Raw genomic sequence first — 19553 nt, forward strand, 5'->3', positions numbered from 1 at the left:
GTCAATTTCTATTCCGACCTAGTACAATATCTTGAGGATATGATTTGTCAGCGTTAAAGTTCAATAGAAACCTAATAATAATGATACAGGCATACATTGCCGGCCTCAGCTGCCTGTGAAAATGCATTGTCGGAAAAATCATAAGTTTCGAAGCCCATTTCCACGAGTATGATAATGTATTCTCACACATTAGAATGTCTCATTACTAAGTTTAGCCAGAAGGAATACAGCACGAGGAATCCGGGGTAGTCCTAAAAGGTAAGCTACCTATAGTTATTTACGATACAAGTGCGAAAAGTAGGAAATTTGCAACGAGTGGCGATAAATTGAAACTCCACCGAAGGGAGTATTTTAAATCGACAGGAGTTGCGAATTACCGTTTCGCACGTGTATTGCACGTTTTAAATTCATTAAATTTTCGACATAGGCACGTACTTATTGTGCTAGTTACCGCACTAGGGCGGTATAGTAGCACCATTATGTACTGTAAAATAAATAACAAATGTTTAGTATAATTAATTTACTTGTACAAACTCAGGGTTTTTCCTGTATTGAAAAACCCTCTCTTCTATCAGCAATGCACGTTCTCGACCACAACGCTCGTATTGAACAATGCACCCCTATCGGTGTCGGCTCGATATCCAAACACGATTAACAGAATATAAATGTCGCATTGATAAATCGGCTGGCGGCGCTAACCGCTAAATAGCGTGTGAGTAATGACGCGAACGTAGAACAATGAACGATACATCTGCTGTTTACTGCACTTGGGATGAAGTTGGCGTTTTTTTTAAGTAAACGTCTGTTGACTAAGGTCAACTAAGGTAATGTCATGTTAAGGAATGTATGGTTTTTTTAAAGTATACCTATGTCTGTCATATATACCGGATTGTATAAGTGTTAAGTCGGTTGTACTTAAATTGATTATGTTTTTTTAAAGAGGTGGTCTTCATATGTTTCGGTGAGTATTTTACTTCGTCAGTGCCAGCTCACAAAAACGTCATTAATCATCGTCGTTACGTCATCAGCAGTTTAATATAATGCTTACTGCCAGTATCTAAGTTAGGTTTCCTCTCAAGCTGAGAGTATGGGGCTATGAATAACCCACATCTGATTTTTAACCATGAGAATCCGTGAAGATCGCTGTTTGGTTTACCTAGTAGAACTACACTAGCCACATAAAACTGAAAATTGTTTTAATTCTGCCTGTGCGAAAAATGTCAGTCTCAAGGTTCTTATTTTTATGTTTTGACCTTTGTGCAAAAGTTCAAAAGATAAGTGAAAAAATATTTTGTTAGAAACACTAAAAGTAATACAAATCTGTCAGTTCAATCAGCTCTCAATACCCCAAATAAAGAGGGTCGGCCACAATCAAAACCCTGTCAATGAAAAAGTTTAATCGTAACCAAAAGCTTTTAACCACTCGTTCGGCCGTTGACAGTTTTAGCGGACTGGGGATTTGAAAGCCTTACAGTTTACCAATGGTTTTTTTGTTTGTTTTCCTATAATTATCCAGGCTGGCAATACAGGGTACGGGCAAGTTTTCATATTAAGGCGATATCAGCCTTTATGGGTTGTTTGCATGCAATTCTATCGACACGCTTGGTTCGCCTGTTTTGTCTAGGGCCGAAATTGTTTTTGGTAACTATAAAAAAGATAGTACTGAAACTTTTTACGCAACTTGGAATGTATTTTTCTTTTACGTTTTTGGGACGTCTTGTTTAGTTTTTGTTTAGTTATTTACTTTAATATAAAACATAATACTTAAATATATTGATGCTTTTGAATTACAAGAAGCTGAAGTTGTATCTATGCCGTACCAATCAACTAATTGCATCTATAGTTAAATGCGTCTAACTATATACATTTCCTTTTAATTTTTTTTTTAACCCTATGGGACGTAATATACCTACGTGAAAAAGTAAATACTATTCGGTTGAGTATAAATGCTCAAACGATTAATTATTATGTAAACTCTTTAAAAAGATAACAATACAAAAGGTGTATGCCTTAAGGTGTGTATCACGGTGACAATCAATATGAAAGTCGCTAGAGATCTAAAACTATTGTCACTGTGACAAGGTAGGAAATGGGTCGAATATTAAATTCTTTGACTGTACCTATGTTATTAGTTGGTGAATAAAGTTATAATAACCACATTCAAGTATATTTAATATAAAGCATATTATTTTGTAAAAAATGAGGCTGAAATAACGTCGTAATCTTACTAAAATACTTTTTTTTTGACACATCACTCGAATCTATAGGTTTAAATTGCATTATACCTGAATAGACAGAAAAGATTAGGTAAAAGAAAAGTAAATTTAACTCGTTTTACTTTATATGACGTCTTATCGGGTATGCTTTAAGGCAGAATTCACATTACATTCGTGTTACAAAGGCAAACTCTTGAAGGGTTAAATTGATAAAGCGATTTTATTTAAGTCTATACTGAAGGGTGGTTGAACTTCTTTAATCTGTTTTATATCCCAGAATCTGACTTTGCCGAGCTAACACTTATCCATCGAATTTAGTTATTCGCAAAACGCAATTTAGGTATATTTATTTTGACCTTTGAACTTCAAGGGCGTCATTTGTAAATAATTCAGCGTCTATTATTTAAACTACTGTTGCGTATAGTATTAGTCTAATTGCGATCTGACTTTGCTGAGCTAAAACTTATCCATAGAACTTAAAGTCATTCGCAAGACGCAATTTAGGTATATTTATTTTGACCTTTGAACTTGAAATGCGTCATTTGTAAATAATTCAGCATCTATTATTTAAACTACTGTTGCGTATAGTATTAGTCTAATTGCGACATAAAGACTGCTTTGCGACATTTACCTAAACCCCAGTCGACTCATTCGTACCCTTAAGAGAATGAAGCGTGTTATCTTCGTTCTACATTCATAACACATGAACAGTCAGCAAGTTCAAGTTCATAACAAGCAAGTCCGGGCATCAATGCCCCATAAGTCACTCGTAGGATAAACCGTAAGTAAATCACGGTGCGATGAATACGCCGCCAGGTCTGCCCGGCCTGATAACGATTAAATATGGCGCGCCCGCTCATATTGTGTGTACTTAACGCGGCCGTGAGCGCTGCAGTGGAAACGTGGAGATTTATGTCCAGTCGGGTATAGTGGGAAAAATTGGGACGGAAATGTTTGACAATAGCCTACTTTTTTCGCCTGAGATGACCAAATGTGGCGCACGCTCTGCACGAATTTAAACCGCAAACATATATCGAACATGCTTATCATAGCCGCACGTCGTGCTGCTGTAGAGGGACTTTAATTTTAAGTAAAAAAAGTGTTTAAGCTGTGTTAAGGCTGCTAATGTATTATAATATATAATATAAACTAAATAAAACAAAACATTAATAAATAATAGGTATATGCTGACCATGTTTTTAAACTATAGTTTGGTTCATAATATTTCATACCCTACTTTTTTATAAAGAACAGGTACACACACTTGATTACACTTGATTTCTTAACAGAAATTAACACTCGTACTATCAAAGCGGAATATTTCGCTTTCAAGTATGTTTAATGGTTATCGCGATTTAAGCAATCGCAAATGTGCGCGTCGGCGGGTTGATGCGGTGCATTAAGATGTGGTCTATTTGCAGTGGGGCCAACTCAACTGTAACACCGATAATGTAGCAGGAGTACTCGAAAGTCAATATATTGTATGAAGAAATGTGACTTTTATGAGGTGCATGCTCGTTAGCAAACACAACAAATATAATTTATACATCTAAATTCTAATAAACCGTTGGAAACTGCGGTGCATTAAGATTAGAAGTGGGGATAACTCATCCGCATAGACTAGGAATCCTCTAGACTGAGTTTAGAGCAATTATTTCATGAAACCTATGCTGCCAAAAATACGGGGATGCCGGGATCCCGTGCCGTGATTGGTCCGTTCAAAGACATGGACCAATCACGGCACGGGATTCTGACACTTTGACTCGAAGATGGAGTAAAACTACCGTATATAGTGGCAGAGGGAGTAGCGTTACTATGCTCAGTCTAGAGGATGTCTTGTCTGTGCTCATCCGTAACTGCTGTGATAATATACCAGGAATACGCTAATATCAATAATATCCAAGGTATGTATAAATGTGGCTTTTATGACTTTAATGCAGGTGTTGAATATAATATTTCATGATAGTGAATATCACATATACATAATAATAATAATTTAAACGTAAAGGATTTAAACGTGGCTCTTATGCCAGTTTCTACTATAGTCATGTTTCATAATAGGTAATATATAGTACTTATATTATTACTAAAATATAATTTTACAGTTAATTTGACTTGCGATCAATTAAGATTTTGACCTGTATTAAAGTATATTTTAAATAAAATAAAGGATTAAGATTATCACAAGCTAAATGAAATATCCTTTCCTTCGGGAGAATTCAAGAGGTGTACCAAAATCATCATTAACAAGGCATCCGTTCTATACACAAAATGGTTTTTGCGTTCACTGATTATGCCATACATTTTCCCCTCGTCCTCAAACACCTGTCTCAATACAAACTCATTAATTGCGAAATCCGCTGCTTGGCGATAGACAATCTTTGCGTTCTCATTAGGCATTCGCATGCGAACTATGCAAATACTGATGCGGTAACCCGTCCAATCACTCAGCACTATGTAACGACGGCGGAAGCACAGAGTATTAAAAACGCGTTCGATTTTTTTTTACTTTCTATCTACTTATATAATTTGATGTCTCTGCAAGTCGAATATCAATTCAGGAAAAACATCTACTAATTAGTGTTTACTACATTTTTAGTTAGGTCAATTTTATTTCAAACATCTGTTGATCATGAAAGTTTAAGATAAGTCTAAAGAACGCGATTCTGACCGACATGATTATTTCACAACTACTAAAGAAAAATTAGAACAATGAACTATGTCAGGCATATCTAACATAGGTCATTTTGATACCCACAGGTACCTAAATTCTTGAAATGTTCACTATGATCACCATGTAAGTACGTACATAGGAACGACATGTGGAATATGCGCATCAGCGGTCGGGCCCCACTACAAATTCTGCAAACCTAAGCTGCGTCATGCATTGATTCTGATGATGCAGTCGCAGACGGGTCATTATCATTATCGTACCACTCGGCATCCATTAATCACGTTGGTATTCTTGATTCGTGCCCCCTCGGCCTGTAGGGCCCCCTGCACTGTACCTGCCTGTTTATTCGTGAAGCATTTTGTTCTCTGTCCCTAGAATAACTTGCTCTCCCATTTCGTTATTAATACGCGTAATCACCTATCACTTTTATGCTGGTCTGTCTTGTGGTATAATTGGTTAAGCATTACGAATACGGGCCCTGGTCGTGCATTCCTCTTTGCCTACTAAACGTAGGTGAGTCTGTTGGATCGCGGACCGATGTAAGTTGAACCCCGATCCGTAACTTTGTGTTTGAGGAGAGAGCACTTTTTTTTCCTCATCGTTGGACTTACTTGAGCTCAGAGGGTTGGAATAACAGCCCTGGACGCACGAGTGCGTTCACCCTTCCCTTATCAGTTGTAATGCTACCGAGCCGAGGACAGCGGGGGATTCGGAGTGCTAAATGATATTGACGGTTTTTGCGATTTCATCGACTAACGGGTGAACTTTGTCGGATGATTTATAACTAATTTATAGACCTTGGGATTTCAATTAAGTTTTAAAAGTATAAAATCATTAATAATTGCAAAGAAAAATTATTTAAGCGAGTACAAGAATCTCAAGGAAGGAAGTCAATGATCACAATCTTCTGACTGGCGTCATGCGTATGTGTAATATTTTTCTGCAAAGTATCATGTTCCTATCGCGTCGATAGAAGTTCTTTGCCATAAATCTGTCATTTAAATACCTAGTCTGTAACAAGCAGTGCGTGGTCAGATATCTACCACATGGCAGACAAGTAGATACCGTAATAATCAGTACATTGGACAAAACGTCGGCCTTGACAATAGCTCTTCCTAAGATTGTCCACATTGACCGATCGTGCGCTCTTTCATTCAAGTTTACTGCAATCTCGACCAGATCAAAACCTCGTTGGCATCTCCCCTAATCAGAACATCAATTTGCAACTAATTGAGTAATGTGTTTACTTGATGCGTCTGCCAGAAATGAACATAACAGACTTCAACATTGACATTATTAAAGTACACAGTTGAATCCGTACCTGCGTTGTTTGCCGTCGGACCTATTCCACTAATGCTGCGGCTGGGTCGGAACAATCCTATCCCAGGGTTTCGTGATGAACAGGTTATTGAATACAATCGAACTTCATTGCTTGCTCATTGGAAAACCGACGGTTTAATAAACGTATATTTTCAGACACAGAATGCGAATTTCTGACTAATCTTTAAAAAAAAAACATTAAATTCAGTTATCAAAAAAAGTATCTTAATTGAATGTTCTAGGAAGGATACTGGATATTAGACTGTACTCATAATGTATTTTTTATCTTATTTGATGCTGACTGTATTACCTATGTAAGTAGTCACTACGTATCTAAACAATGAACACACGGGAACAAACTTGTACAGACGATTAGGTACGTAGACAATGCTTAATCAAGCACTAGCAGTCGCTCCTCGCCCCGTCCAAATAACCCAATAAACAGTTAAAAACTTCAAGAAACTTTAATTTCACAATTACTGCTACTTAGCAGACAATTAACCGAGACAATCGGGCACAAGTACCTATAAAGCTGGACACAATGTACCCGTATATCAGCCGGTAATAGCTTGAGTTGGCGTAATTGAGTCTAACCAATCGGATATCGGCATTACATTATAGTGATTCATGTACGGTGTAATGTTATCATATCGGACATGGCCTATTCCTGTGCCATAATTGGATAGGCGTCAAGTTTGTCTAAATGACACGATTAGATTCTTATCGATTAATTATCGATTACTGTGTTGATTGGATTTATGGCACATCCAGTTATGGTGATCGTTTCCGTTAAATGGATTCCATTGTTTTTGTATATCCACAACGCACTCGGAACACTGCAGCATTCACGAAATTTGACCTTAATATTGGCTACTCGTAGGTACCCATTTAATTTTATAAAAAAAATTACATAGTTTATATCGGGTAATTGTAATGTGTAGGTACTAATAATCACATCCCAATGTATCGCGTTTTAATACTAATCCATGTAAAGTAAACTGTTGTAAAAGACCGGTTATTTAAGTTTAGTCTTCAATATCAGTTTAGATTTCACCATTAAGCATTGAATTCCAGCACACGCCTCACAAAAACTAATCTAACTGATTGAGATCTCAATATTCGACTATTAAAACGATCCCCCCCACATTATCTATTCGCAGGGCTGGCTCGTACAGTATTTCCATCATATCACGTAAGCGGGCGCGGTCTCCGATACCATCTTTCACGGGCTTCGTGACCGCAGGATAGTCATGCAGTGAATCGATACCTGCGTCATGAATATTTCAACCATTTTTGTGCCCACCGTACCATTGTCGCGCAGCTAATTGAAATATTGTGTGTTATCTGTATTATTTATACGGATAACGGTTTTGATGGGTTTCAAATTGCTTTGAATAAATATAATTGATTTTATATAATATGTCGTTGGGCTAACTTGATATCTACAAATAGTTATAGTGTTGAGTGCGTTTTTACACGACTGCCCAAAAAAAAGAGTGTATTATTTTCAGTGTCCATGTTTGTATGTATATATGTGACTTTCTTTTTATTAATATTGCTCGTTGTACTCTGTAAATATTTATTCATGAACCCTTTAATTTTCTCAATTTGCGGGGTTAACACGGCAATACATCACGACCTGCCCATGGAAATGACACGACCGGTATTCCCAACTTTTAATAAAAACCATGGAATTTTTTCAGCTTTGGCAAACAAAAGGCCCTCCGTACGCGCACGCAGTAGTAAATTACGCAACAATTCGAATGGAAAATGAAATGCCTGCTTCCGAACCATTAAGCAATTTGAATTTAACACTCGTTCCTTCATTTTCCTATTACCGCAGAAATTTTGCGTATTACTCACGAGGCTCTGAGGGGGGATGTAAACAGCGCTGGGCGTATCGTGTTGAGCTACAAGTTTTGAATGCATTTATGAAGTTGCAAACTCGCGAGTTCATAAATGATCATTCTTGCGTAAACGAACAACGATATGAGAGTGTTGTTTTATTACGAGTATAGCTGTAGGTTTGTACTTCATATAATATTTTACTATTTATTACGAATTTACATACTCTCTTGATCTAAACTTAAAGATCTGAGAGTGGATAAGTAATATCTACGCACTAAGCCTGCGACCTTCAAGAATATTAGCTGTTGCTGCTTAAATATTCATGAACTCAGGTCAAATAAAACGTTCTCTCAAAATTATTTGCCAGAAACTCTTCAAATGAATAATTTTGGACCTATGAGATTTTCATAGCGACGGACGAAATCGTTTTAGCTGATTTCGTAATTTCGTTGGTAAAAACCGTGTACCGAGCGTCTCCGTCAAAGAGAAACGGACTCATCCACGTAGAATAAATCAACACGAAAAAATAATATGCTGGTATGCTATAGGACATTGACATCGCTGGAGGGGCTTAGGCAAATATTGAAAAATTACCCAAAAGCGGGACAATTTTTCTGTCACAATTAGGTCCCTGTTTCACTGTAACGATTTTTTAAACTGTATTCGTAGTTTATAATTAAACTGATTTTACTCTTACAGAATCCGTAAATGAAACAAGAAAAGCCAGAAAAAATGTGTGTAACGAATGCGACGTACTTTAATAGCAACAGGGCAGGAAGGAGCGGATTCGCCCGATGCAGCCTACACCGTGTCTGCAGACACGGACCGAAAGGGGTGGCAAAGATTAAGTTGCGTTTTTTAATCAAACACATAGCAATCCGTCAATGGGACGATCCACTGACTAAAACAAAGCGATAAATTAAAGCAGGAAACCGGGAGGCGAGCGTTCGCCGCTCGTATTGAAAGATTTACTTCCTCTGTTTAATTGCAATAACGGCTAGGCACGTTGGTATCGTATTTTTCTTTTTACACTCCGCCTCTTATTGCCTTCGGGCCGTTAAATAAATTTATGACGCCCGACAAAGTTCAGCCCACCTCTGCAGCCTCTGCGGTGCGCGAAATTAGGTGGGAATGCGAACGGGAAATAAAAAGCCAGGTCTCAGGTGCGTTGTAGCGCTGCCCGCTAGTGCGGATTAGCTCTTGACTCGCGGTTAAATGGGCCGCCCGCTCATAAAAGTTTCTTAACGCTCATAGTTTGGGGCTACCTTCCCGTTGACTCGAATTTCCCTCTCTAAAAAGTTCCGGTGGCCGCTAGCTTTGTTTCCCATTACGACGTGTACCTGTCTGATTTAGGATTTTGTCATTACGAGACAGTTCACAGCGGGAAATTTTGTAATTGAGGTATGACTTTAAATTACAGTTATCAAGGATTTACAAAGAGACTGGTGTTATTCAAACAGTTTGAATATTTAATGCGCACATATAGGTACAGTACTCACTAAGAAATTGGCTTAATGTAATTACCTATGTGAGGAGATATTTCGTAAAAGCTTTGAGCTTTCTCAAAATGATGTAGTCAATCCATTTATATTTGAAGTGAAATCTTGTAAATTCTGAGATGATCAATAATAAGCATAACATAATTTAATCAGTATGTTATGCCAGTACTGAATCTTATTACTTATCAAGGTCTCGGAAACTTCTTTGCTAATAAAATATGCTCCACTGGCGACACGAGTTTTCCAAATAAACAATGTTGTCAAAACAAAAACTAAAGCGTGTCAAATAAATATACGGTAGCAAAATGTAATGTATACGAAAGAATACAAAGCTCTGTTGTTAAATTAACAAAAGAAATGTAATAAAGAGGTTAGTACATTTTTATCCATGTACTTAACAAATAAAGTTAGCGAATAAACGTAATCTGTGTACTCACAAATGAAAATTTGTGTACGAAGTGAACACAAAGCTTACAATATATTAGATTGCTTCTCTTAAGTTTGCTCCTACACGCAGAAAAAGGGAGAAATTCAATTACACTTTCGTATTATAAATTAAACGGAAATTTAGCAACTCACATTAACGCCCGGCTCCTTTAAAACCTCCAATGTAATCTGAAACAAGGAACAAACACGCCTAAATAACAATAAAATTCTAATAAAAACTTTGAGCACGCAACCGAAATTGTTGTTATAGGGAAAATTGACCAAATTATTATTTACGGCTACGAATTATTACGAGCATTTATCGGCGACTACCCGTAGCGTGGGACAGGCTACGTGACGCCTTCCAAAACTTCCTACACTGATTATTAAATGTTTTGTTACGTGCAATTACAACGTATTATAATTCAGGAAATTGATAGTGATTGGTATCTTCTGGAACTACCTAGTTGTAATACTGTTTAATGACAAGAATACTTTTCTAAATAAAGATGGAGCGCTGACAATAAATTAAAACGGACAAGCGTAAACAAGTGACATGCGTAAAAGGTCGTCGTCCTGATACTTGATCTCTAATTTCAATTTCTCTGTTAGACCTCGGCGGGGTTCCTTATGGAGACTTCTTTGTGCCATTTTGGAAGTTCGTCGGAGCTACGGGCCTCGGTAAGGCGGCATCGAGATGTACAGTATGCAGAGGATCGTTATTGTGTCCTTTAATAATACAGCTTGGAAAATATAATAATTAAGGCATACAAAAATTGTGTACAGTCGATCATCAAAAATGTTTGGAAACCGCTGGATTAGACCACAGATCCTGTGTAGATAGATACATATTACCTACATTATACGTACGCGTTTCCTCGAATTAAACCCGTAATCGGAAAATTTTCTCGCATCGCGTGGCTACATCATAGATCGAAGGTAGTTTTTAGACTGTTTGAGTTAAACCTTGCTTCTCGAAGTCTCAATGAAAAGTAAATCATTTCTCGTATTTAACAAGGATACTTTTTCAATGAGTGGTTTAGTTTAGATATGAGTTTGAGAAAGTTACGCTATGGATTTGCGAGGCCACGCATCATTTCGCAACCGCCTACTTGTTTGCGGTCACTGGTTTTGATCAAATTTGGAATAACGGCGGTATTGTTAGAATAAAAGCCCTATAGGCATGTTCACGACTCGTTGAGGATTATGCCGAATACATTAACGTTGTGTTATTTTTATTAAATTTCCTTCATAATTTTATACAACTACCGAAAATTTAAGAGAGCCGTAATGGAAATTTGTTTGTGCGATCTCAGGTAAGTAAAGGGCTTTTCTCACAAATTCACCTATGTATAGCTAAACCTATGCGACAGACAAGTGGGACAATTAAATACCACGCAGATACCTATAATTGCTTATCCAATTATAGGTATATAATATATAAATACACACGGTAAGAAATAAACAGTAAGTACTTATCAAATCCAACAAATTTAATTTGAGACAGATACATATTTCATGAACAAGTAAACTTAAAATAACAAAATGAAGTCAAATATTATTTTTATTTTATTTAATTTAATAGGTCTGCCAACAGCGGTTACAATGATACATTGTTAAATTACAAATAAAATTAGACTTTATCTTTACTTAAATATATTTAGTTTCATGTTTAAATATAAACAGGTGCGTAAAAATGATTATATCGTGCTCTCGTAAAGTATTAGAATCTATATACCTACAAGTTTATTTTTCGTCTATACAATAAAATCCAAAGTAAGGGATTTCCCTAAAACCCCTTATACAAGGTTTGGTGATCTTTCCCTTGGGAAAAACCTAAATTTTACAGACGGTCTATCACGCGTCCGCTGTCGTCTGTCATTAGCACGGGTAAAATTAACATCCCACATTTTGTTTCGTTTTATATCAGAACCCGGTGCAAAGTTGCTAAAGCAACTTTGTTAATGTCAAAATAATGCGAACGTGGTTGAGGGGAAATTTAAACATGTGTCAAAACAGATGAGGGGCGAGTGTTTGTGCTGGATTTAAAGCCAATTAAAGGATTGAAGTGTAGTTTAAGGGACTGAACCTAAGAACAGGTAAGATAAAATCAATAACAAAGAACGAAGTGCCATTGAAAACAACAGAGCACAAGACATCTAGTGTACGTAATGTTGTGAAAGAAATCAATTGTGAAATACAAGAGATGTTTGGTAGATTGTAATTTGGATTAGCTTGAGTTTGAATTATACCTAGGTACTATTGTGCATTGCCGTTTGTGCCTGATTTGGGTCTTAATCACAAAATAAATAAACCAACAATATTATTTTCCAATACAAGTAATACAACAAGATAGTCTTGCCTCAAAGATACCAAGGTATTATTCATAATTCAGGAGACTGGACGTCTTACTAAAAATAAAGCATGATCATATCTAATTACAATACTCTCATATGATAGTATTTGACATGATAACTCTTTAGTTTTTTTCAAAGTTTTACCGGTCACGCTCTTATCGTACATAGTGTACCAATAAAACATCATGATTCAACAAACCAGTCTATCTAAAGAGGTCGAGCTATGAAAGAATCAACAAGAATCCTGAACACTAACTGAGTTGTCCCATGTCGCGGCGGGGAACGTGGCCAAACAAAATGTAATTTTCCCTCCGAAGCAACCACTTACGTGACCCGGGGAAGATATAACGCCTTTATTAAATTATTTTAGCTTTTATAACTGCTACAGACCAGGGATGTTGCGAACATCCGCATCTGCATCCGCAACCGCGGAACTTTCGCATTATTTTCAACATCCGCATCTGCATCCGCATCCGCATAAAATCGATGCGGAGCTTATGCGGATGTCTAACAAGTCGGTACAGGAACGTCTTAGCGGCGGCGTAACGCTACGGCTTACGTAGGCGGACAACGCGCGAACGCGGCGCGGCGCGGCGCGGCGCGGCGGGGCGGCGGCGCGGCGGAGGAGCGGCGCGACGCGGCGGCGGCGCGGCGCGGCGCGGCGCGGCGAGGATGAAACAAACCGTTGATACGTATAGGTATGTCCTACTCGTACATGAGCGATTTAGACGCGAAGCGGCGCGGCAGCCGCGCGGCGTCGCGCGTTGTTCGCCTACGTAAGACGTAGCGTTAGTGCTAGGTAATTTCGTCATTACCTATAACGAAATTGTCTAGATCCAGAAAAGTCGGCCAAGTTACTCTTTATTAAAAATAACGCACCTATATTCTTGCTCAAATACTAAACGTTTCGTTTTTTTAAATAAAAAAATACTAAAAATGTAATATTTGACGTTTTCTAAGTATCTAATCTTGACATCCGCATCCGCGGATGTGAGCCTTTAAATATCCGCATCCGCATCCGCGGATGTCAAAAAATCTGCATCCGCAACATCCCTGCTACAGACATGTCGGAAAAATTAACGACAAAGGCCAAAGGGATTAAGCTGCAAAGTCTACCCCACACCTGCCACGCTGAAAGCGCTTTTAGTCTCTTAGTTTAAGTAAAAATACTACGACTTTAATTAAAACAATTTCGCTAACAAGGGCCTTTAAGATAAAGTGTTTAACGTTTTAACTACCTTTGTAGTCCAGGAGACGGAGGTTACGTCAATAATGGAAACAACAAAAATATATTCGTAAAGAGGCGTAGCAAGATGGTGTTTTATTATCAAACGTTGAAGTTGAAAAACTTTAAGTATAAATATACACCCTTACCATTGACAATTTCTATCAGAATTAGTTCAGAAAAGAATTAGTGATTCTGATAGTTTAAAGTTCATTTCCAAGTTTACTCATGAGCCTAGTGAACTTTAGCGATATAAGTATGGAATATGGAAAATAAATAAATAATAATAATAATAAATAATAAGCCAGGATTATTCACCAGCAGCTTGCTCTTCTATACGGCCTTGTGGACCGCGAAGTACCGTACTACAAGTACTTTCCTGCGCCTGTTCTCGAGAATGGTCGTGCCACGCTCTATTGGGATCGATCTATCATCACTGACAGGACTATTGTAGCCAATAAGCCTGACATTGTGATAATAGATCGAGCGCAACGCCGGGCCGTGCTCGTTGACATCACCATCCCCCATGATGAGAATCTCGTGAAAGCCGAGAAGGACAAGTCCAGTAAGTACCTAGACTTGGCTCACGAGATAACCGCCATGTGGGATGTTGATTCGACGATCATTGTCCCGATAGTTGTTTCAGCGAACGGTCTAATAGCGAAGAGTCTCGACCAACATCTTGAGAGACTCTCGCTAGGTGGTTGGATCAAGGGCCAGATGCAGAAGGCGGTGATCTTGGACACGGCGCGGATAGTCCGCCGGTTCCTCTCTCTGCGGCCCTGACCACCGGCAGCTTGGGCCTTGCCCCGCTGCTGGCGGCACCCTAGGTTAGGTTTTTTATAATGTGTTTATATGTATTTTTTATTGTTTTGTAAGTGTTTTTATATTTTACTTTTATATTCATATTATAAATCACCTAGCCTAGAGAGTTCAAGTAAATAAAGAGAATAAATAATAAATATTAGAGGACATTTTACACAAATTGACTATGGAAAGATACTTCCATTTTCCATGAATAAAGCTGTATAAAAATGAAAGCCTATTCACACTCTTAACTCGATGGCATATTTAATTCACGGTCGTTCCTCGGACTACCGGAGGTAGGTATTATCGCACCGGAAACACACGTAGCCTCGTCCTATCAAAGTTCCGGCGTTATGAAATAACTGTCGGCCGATTATTTATGTGCGGAAGAGGGAACATCGCGAGATAGCGATTGTCACACCCCCCAACCCCCACCAGATATTTTGTAACTCCGCTAAATTATCATTAAACGGCGATTTGTTTCACTCATGCCCCATTGGACGCGCCTCTTCTAAAATTAAATGAATTATAGGAAGACTTTATTGCCGTTTTGAATCTTAGTTAAAGTTCAAGCGTGATTGGATATTTTGATGATTTTGTTTCCGTTATGATTTACTTAAATACATTTTTGTAATTACTTATAATGAAGTCATTGACTTTAGATGACGGCCTCTTTAGCGCACTTTAATAATTTTCTGTATTTTTACTCGTCCTTGCTTTACCTTTTTTTCTGTCAATAAAAGATCTTTATTATCAATAGGTCAAGTGTTTAAATCATCGTTACAATTTAACGCTTATATGTATAAATATAGTCTTAATTTAATATAGTGCGAGCTCCCGCGGTATTCGGAAAACAAGATCCGTTCTAGAGAGGAGAACGATACGATATGTACTAGATAACTGGAAGATTAGATTTCAACTAGATACCTTTTGCAGCTCAATTCGGGCAACCAATGTCACTTTTACGTTAAATTATCGTATTAAGATCGTTTCAAAATCGTTTTGAGATCTAAAAATACATAACGAGACGTTTTAGACTTTGTTGAAATCGTTCAAGAATATCTCCAGAATCGCGGAGATGTCAAATTTGACAGGCTATTAGATCTTAAAAATATCGTTGTCGTATCTTGGTGATGTCTAATAGATATCTAGTTCAAAATACGAATCGGGACCCTAGTTCGCGTACCGCCACTCGTAGCACTTTAACGTAATTTGTCGTAGCTCATCGTAGCATGCTACGACCGCCATATGTGGAGAAAAGACAACCCAACGCAAATAACGTTTACAGTACATATGGCCCTATTTTCACGCACTAGTGCGTAAAATAGCACTTTTCGTGCGATGTCAAAACTTTAAAGGGCCATATGTACTGTGAAACGTTGTTCGATACACGTGCGAATAGGTAATTCGCAACTCGTGTCGATTTAAAACACTCCCTTCGGTCGTGTTTTAATTTATCGCCACTCGTTTCGAATTTCCTCTTTTTCGCACTTGTATCGAAAATAACTATTACATCTCAAGGCAACTCAGTTTTAGTTATTACGGAATAAGAAATGGTAATTCTTTTTTATGAATTATAGTTAAATAGTTGTTGATACAGATTAAGGGGAAGAAACATACATTTACTTTGATAACAACTATAATTAACACGAAAGAGTAACAGAGTGACACTGACGACTACCCATACAAAACGTAGTTGATTTTCAAGCTGGAGACTTGTTTAACTATCCAAAGCTCATACAAAAAAGTTAACGGAAAAATGAGAGAAGGTAATTATGTATTTATATACATAAAAACCAAATTTATTAACGAAGTTCAAATTTTGGTGAAAATGGATTTGTTGATTTTTAGCCGGTTTCGTAAACAGATTTCTAAAATAACGTATGTAAACACCTATCATTATTTGAAGTTTCCATTACGAATCTAAATGTGGTTTTAAACCTAATTATAGCTCCAGGCACGTAAAACTTAAGCGAGTTAAAGTTTCACTTTCTTATAGGCTTTAGACGTTTAATTCTCAAGAACTTTCATCCACTGTGAATCAAAGTTCCTTAATCGCCTATAATTACGGGTAATTACTCAAACTGCTTAAAATGGGTTATGATATTGACTGATTGGTTCATTAGGTGCTCAATTTTTGAATAAGGTTGAATTATAACGCAAAATCGAGGCAGTTATACCTTTTAGAAAGCGAAGGACAGAATGTCGGAGTTGGAAACTGACAAGTTGACAGAACTCTAAATTGAGTTTATCAGCGTTGATACTGTCAATGAAGGCAGGATTATGTTAACGAAATACCTAGTAGATAGTTCGGTCTGAAATATTGTTACAAAAAATATTTTGCATAGTAGCTGTACTCATTTGATATTCGCAATCAAAAAATTTACAATTGTCTAGAGAGAAATCGGATCAAAATAAGAACTAAAGTTAATTCTAAAAGTGATTTCCTTTTTTTATCCTTCTTCTTCTTTATATTTAAGAGCTGTGCTCTTGTCAGTGTAGCAATCTCCAACTCGTCCAGTCCTCTGCCAACTTCTTAACCTTCTGTCATGACACGACCTGAACCTTTTTTTTTCTTCTTAATTTTTTGTGTCGCCTTTAGTCCATAATATAACAAACGCAACGTTAAAAATGTGCCGACGCAACGCCCTTTCCTTACAACGACTGCCTATAACCGCAGCTTTGCAAAATTTGCTTAAAACGGCATACTATTTAAAAACCTATAGACATTAGCGTAATTTGTCCAAAACGCGCTCGAGGGAAGGCTTGCATATCTTAAACGGCCTTGTCTTGGCCTGGCAATCCCGCTACAATCAGAGCTTATGCATAAATTTGAATTTTCAATTAAGGATACTTTGAAGAAAACTTTATTAAACATAAAGAGAAACCTTTGGTCTCTTAAGACGGAATACGTATTAAAGAACAGGGGTGATATGGAGGCGTGGAAGGTTTAAAAAAAGCCTTAAAATAAAATCTCTCTTTAATACAGTCGTCTCGTCGTAGGTAAATAGATTTTCATAAAGCAGTTAATTTGTTCAAATGGAACTGAGCAGACTGCGTAGATATTTTGATAATAGTTATTGTTGTTGTTATTTAAATGGCGTTAATGTTACCGAATTGGTCATATAACGAGGCACTTATCTAAATTATGTCACATAGTTTTAACAGATAACCGGCGACATAACCGCGATATCTTAGAACTATCAAGATAAAAACATCCTTCTGTAGGGTAATTTTTTTCGGGTGCCCAAAACACTTAGGTAGGTTGTATAAATAACACGCATTCTAAAGAAATTATATAAAACGTACAACTCCGATGAAAGTAATCACACAAACTTGGCCACAGCGGCAAGTCATTTGACAACTAAATAACATCCCCATTAAGTCGCGAGTCTGTATAAATCTAACATTATTATAATCGATCGTTTGCATAATGCCGACTCCACGGGCATCGCTGTGCGCTCTCACGGCTGCACCCCAAAACGCTTGAAAGGAGCGATCGCGAGATATCTTAAATGAGTTTCGTTATCTCCGGGAAGAGGAAATAGGATTAATAGTTAACAGAGATCGCTTCAGGCGCTAAACATCGGGGCTTGAGCAGCACCTTGTTACTTTCCTCTATTTATCGCCTGGTAAATTGAGCTGGTTCACTTAGCAAGCGTTTAGAGGCTTTAATTGGCAAAGATCTGAATTTGAAACTGAACAGAAATGGAAATGGAAAGCAGATCACTATTTCACTTAATCACCTACTAGCACTTCGTATGTTCCTAAAAGACGGCAGTTATTTACATATCGTACGATTGCCATTGTTTTTCAATCGTTTGAGGATATTTCTGCGAATCTGTGAACAAAATGCAATGTTGAGTCCGCGCCTTTTTGGGATTTTGTCGTGGACGTTTATCATTACAAAGTGTAAAAGTAGGTATGTCATGCAGAGTTAGATAAATATCATTTTTTTTATTAATTCATAAAATTTACTATTTATTTACACAAATAATGATATGTAACGTTATCTGTACCAATATCTTATTGAACTTCGACAAAATATAAACGCTAAAACCGAGACTTCTATAGTATCCATTGTCCAGCTTCAATAAACAAGGTGTAAAGGTAAACTCCGTCTGTTTATACGGCCGGTGTCCGTCGTCGTAAGCGAGGCATCAAGAGAGACACTCGCAAACTTCCAGTACTGAGCTAATTCGCATTGCTTGCCTAGATCTCGTTCTAGATGGACTAGTCTAGTAGGTATAATTGAGATGTTTGGATGATTGAATAAACATTTACGTATAGTCCTAATATTCAAGGTATAATTTTGTTATGGATTAGAATGCTCATAAATTTGACGTTCACAAGTTCGGGTGTTGTTCAGGTTGAGATAGATGTACAGAATTACAGTTTTTTTCATACATTTACCTAGTTGTATTTTGGTTTATAGTAAAATTAACCTAAGTTCTTGTTTTTTTATTTTTATATTCTAAAGCTAATCAACATAATACATACATAATGTTACATTTACGGATGACGAGCAGCTGGTTATGGGACATTCCATGAGTTGTCCAGTACATACAAATGCATTTATTTCGTAAATTATCAATTTTTTTAACATGTCAAGTCGATGATAATTTACTGCGCTGACGGCCAACTGTGAAAAGTTTCGTGGAAAACTCTATATTTAGCTTCGAGGGCGTGAAAGCTAGGCAAGCTTCGAAAACAACAGCAACCCGGCTTTATGCAAAAGGACCCAAGTCTATAAAGCGACCATAAAGGGTCGCTGTACAAAGAATGCAAAGTGAGCCATACCGTAAACTGGCCTAGCCTCTCCGTGGTGTCCTTTACGATAGATTTATATTCATGACACTATCTCCGACGCGTAAAATTTCGGGCAATGGCGATCCAGAAGCAGGCATATGTAATTTTGTTTGAATAAGTAAAGAGGGGAGGACAAAGGCTAAATATTTGATCTCCCTTTCTGTCTTTGGGTAGGAATAAATAAAATAGCCCGTGGACTTTATGTGATATATCATAAATGGATTTTGAAGGATGTGTGTTATGGGATTATCGATTCCCCTTTGGAGCGTGAGTGCTCTGTACAGACGCATGGCTAACAGAAAACAAGCAACAACGGTTGCACTCCGGGAGTGCCGATAGAAGTGAAAACTCACCTCACAATGTTACCGACGC

This window comes from Cydia amplana, chromosome 13, assembly GCF_948474715.1.
Source record: "Cydia amplana chromosome 13, ilCydAmpl1.1, whole genome shotgun sequence".
NCBI classification, from domain to species: domain Eukaryota; kingdom Metazoa; phylum Arthropoda; class Insecta; order Lepidoptera; family Tortricidae; genus Cydia; species Cydia amplana.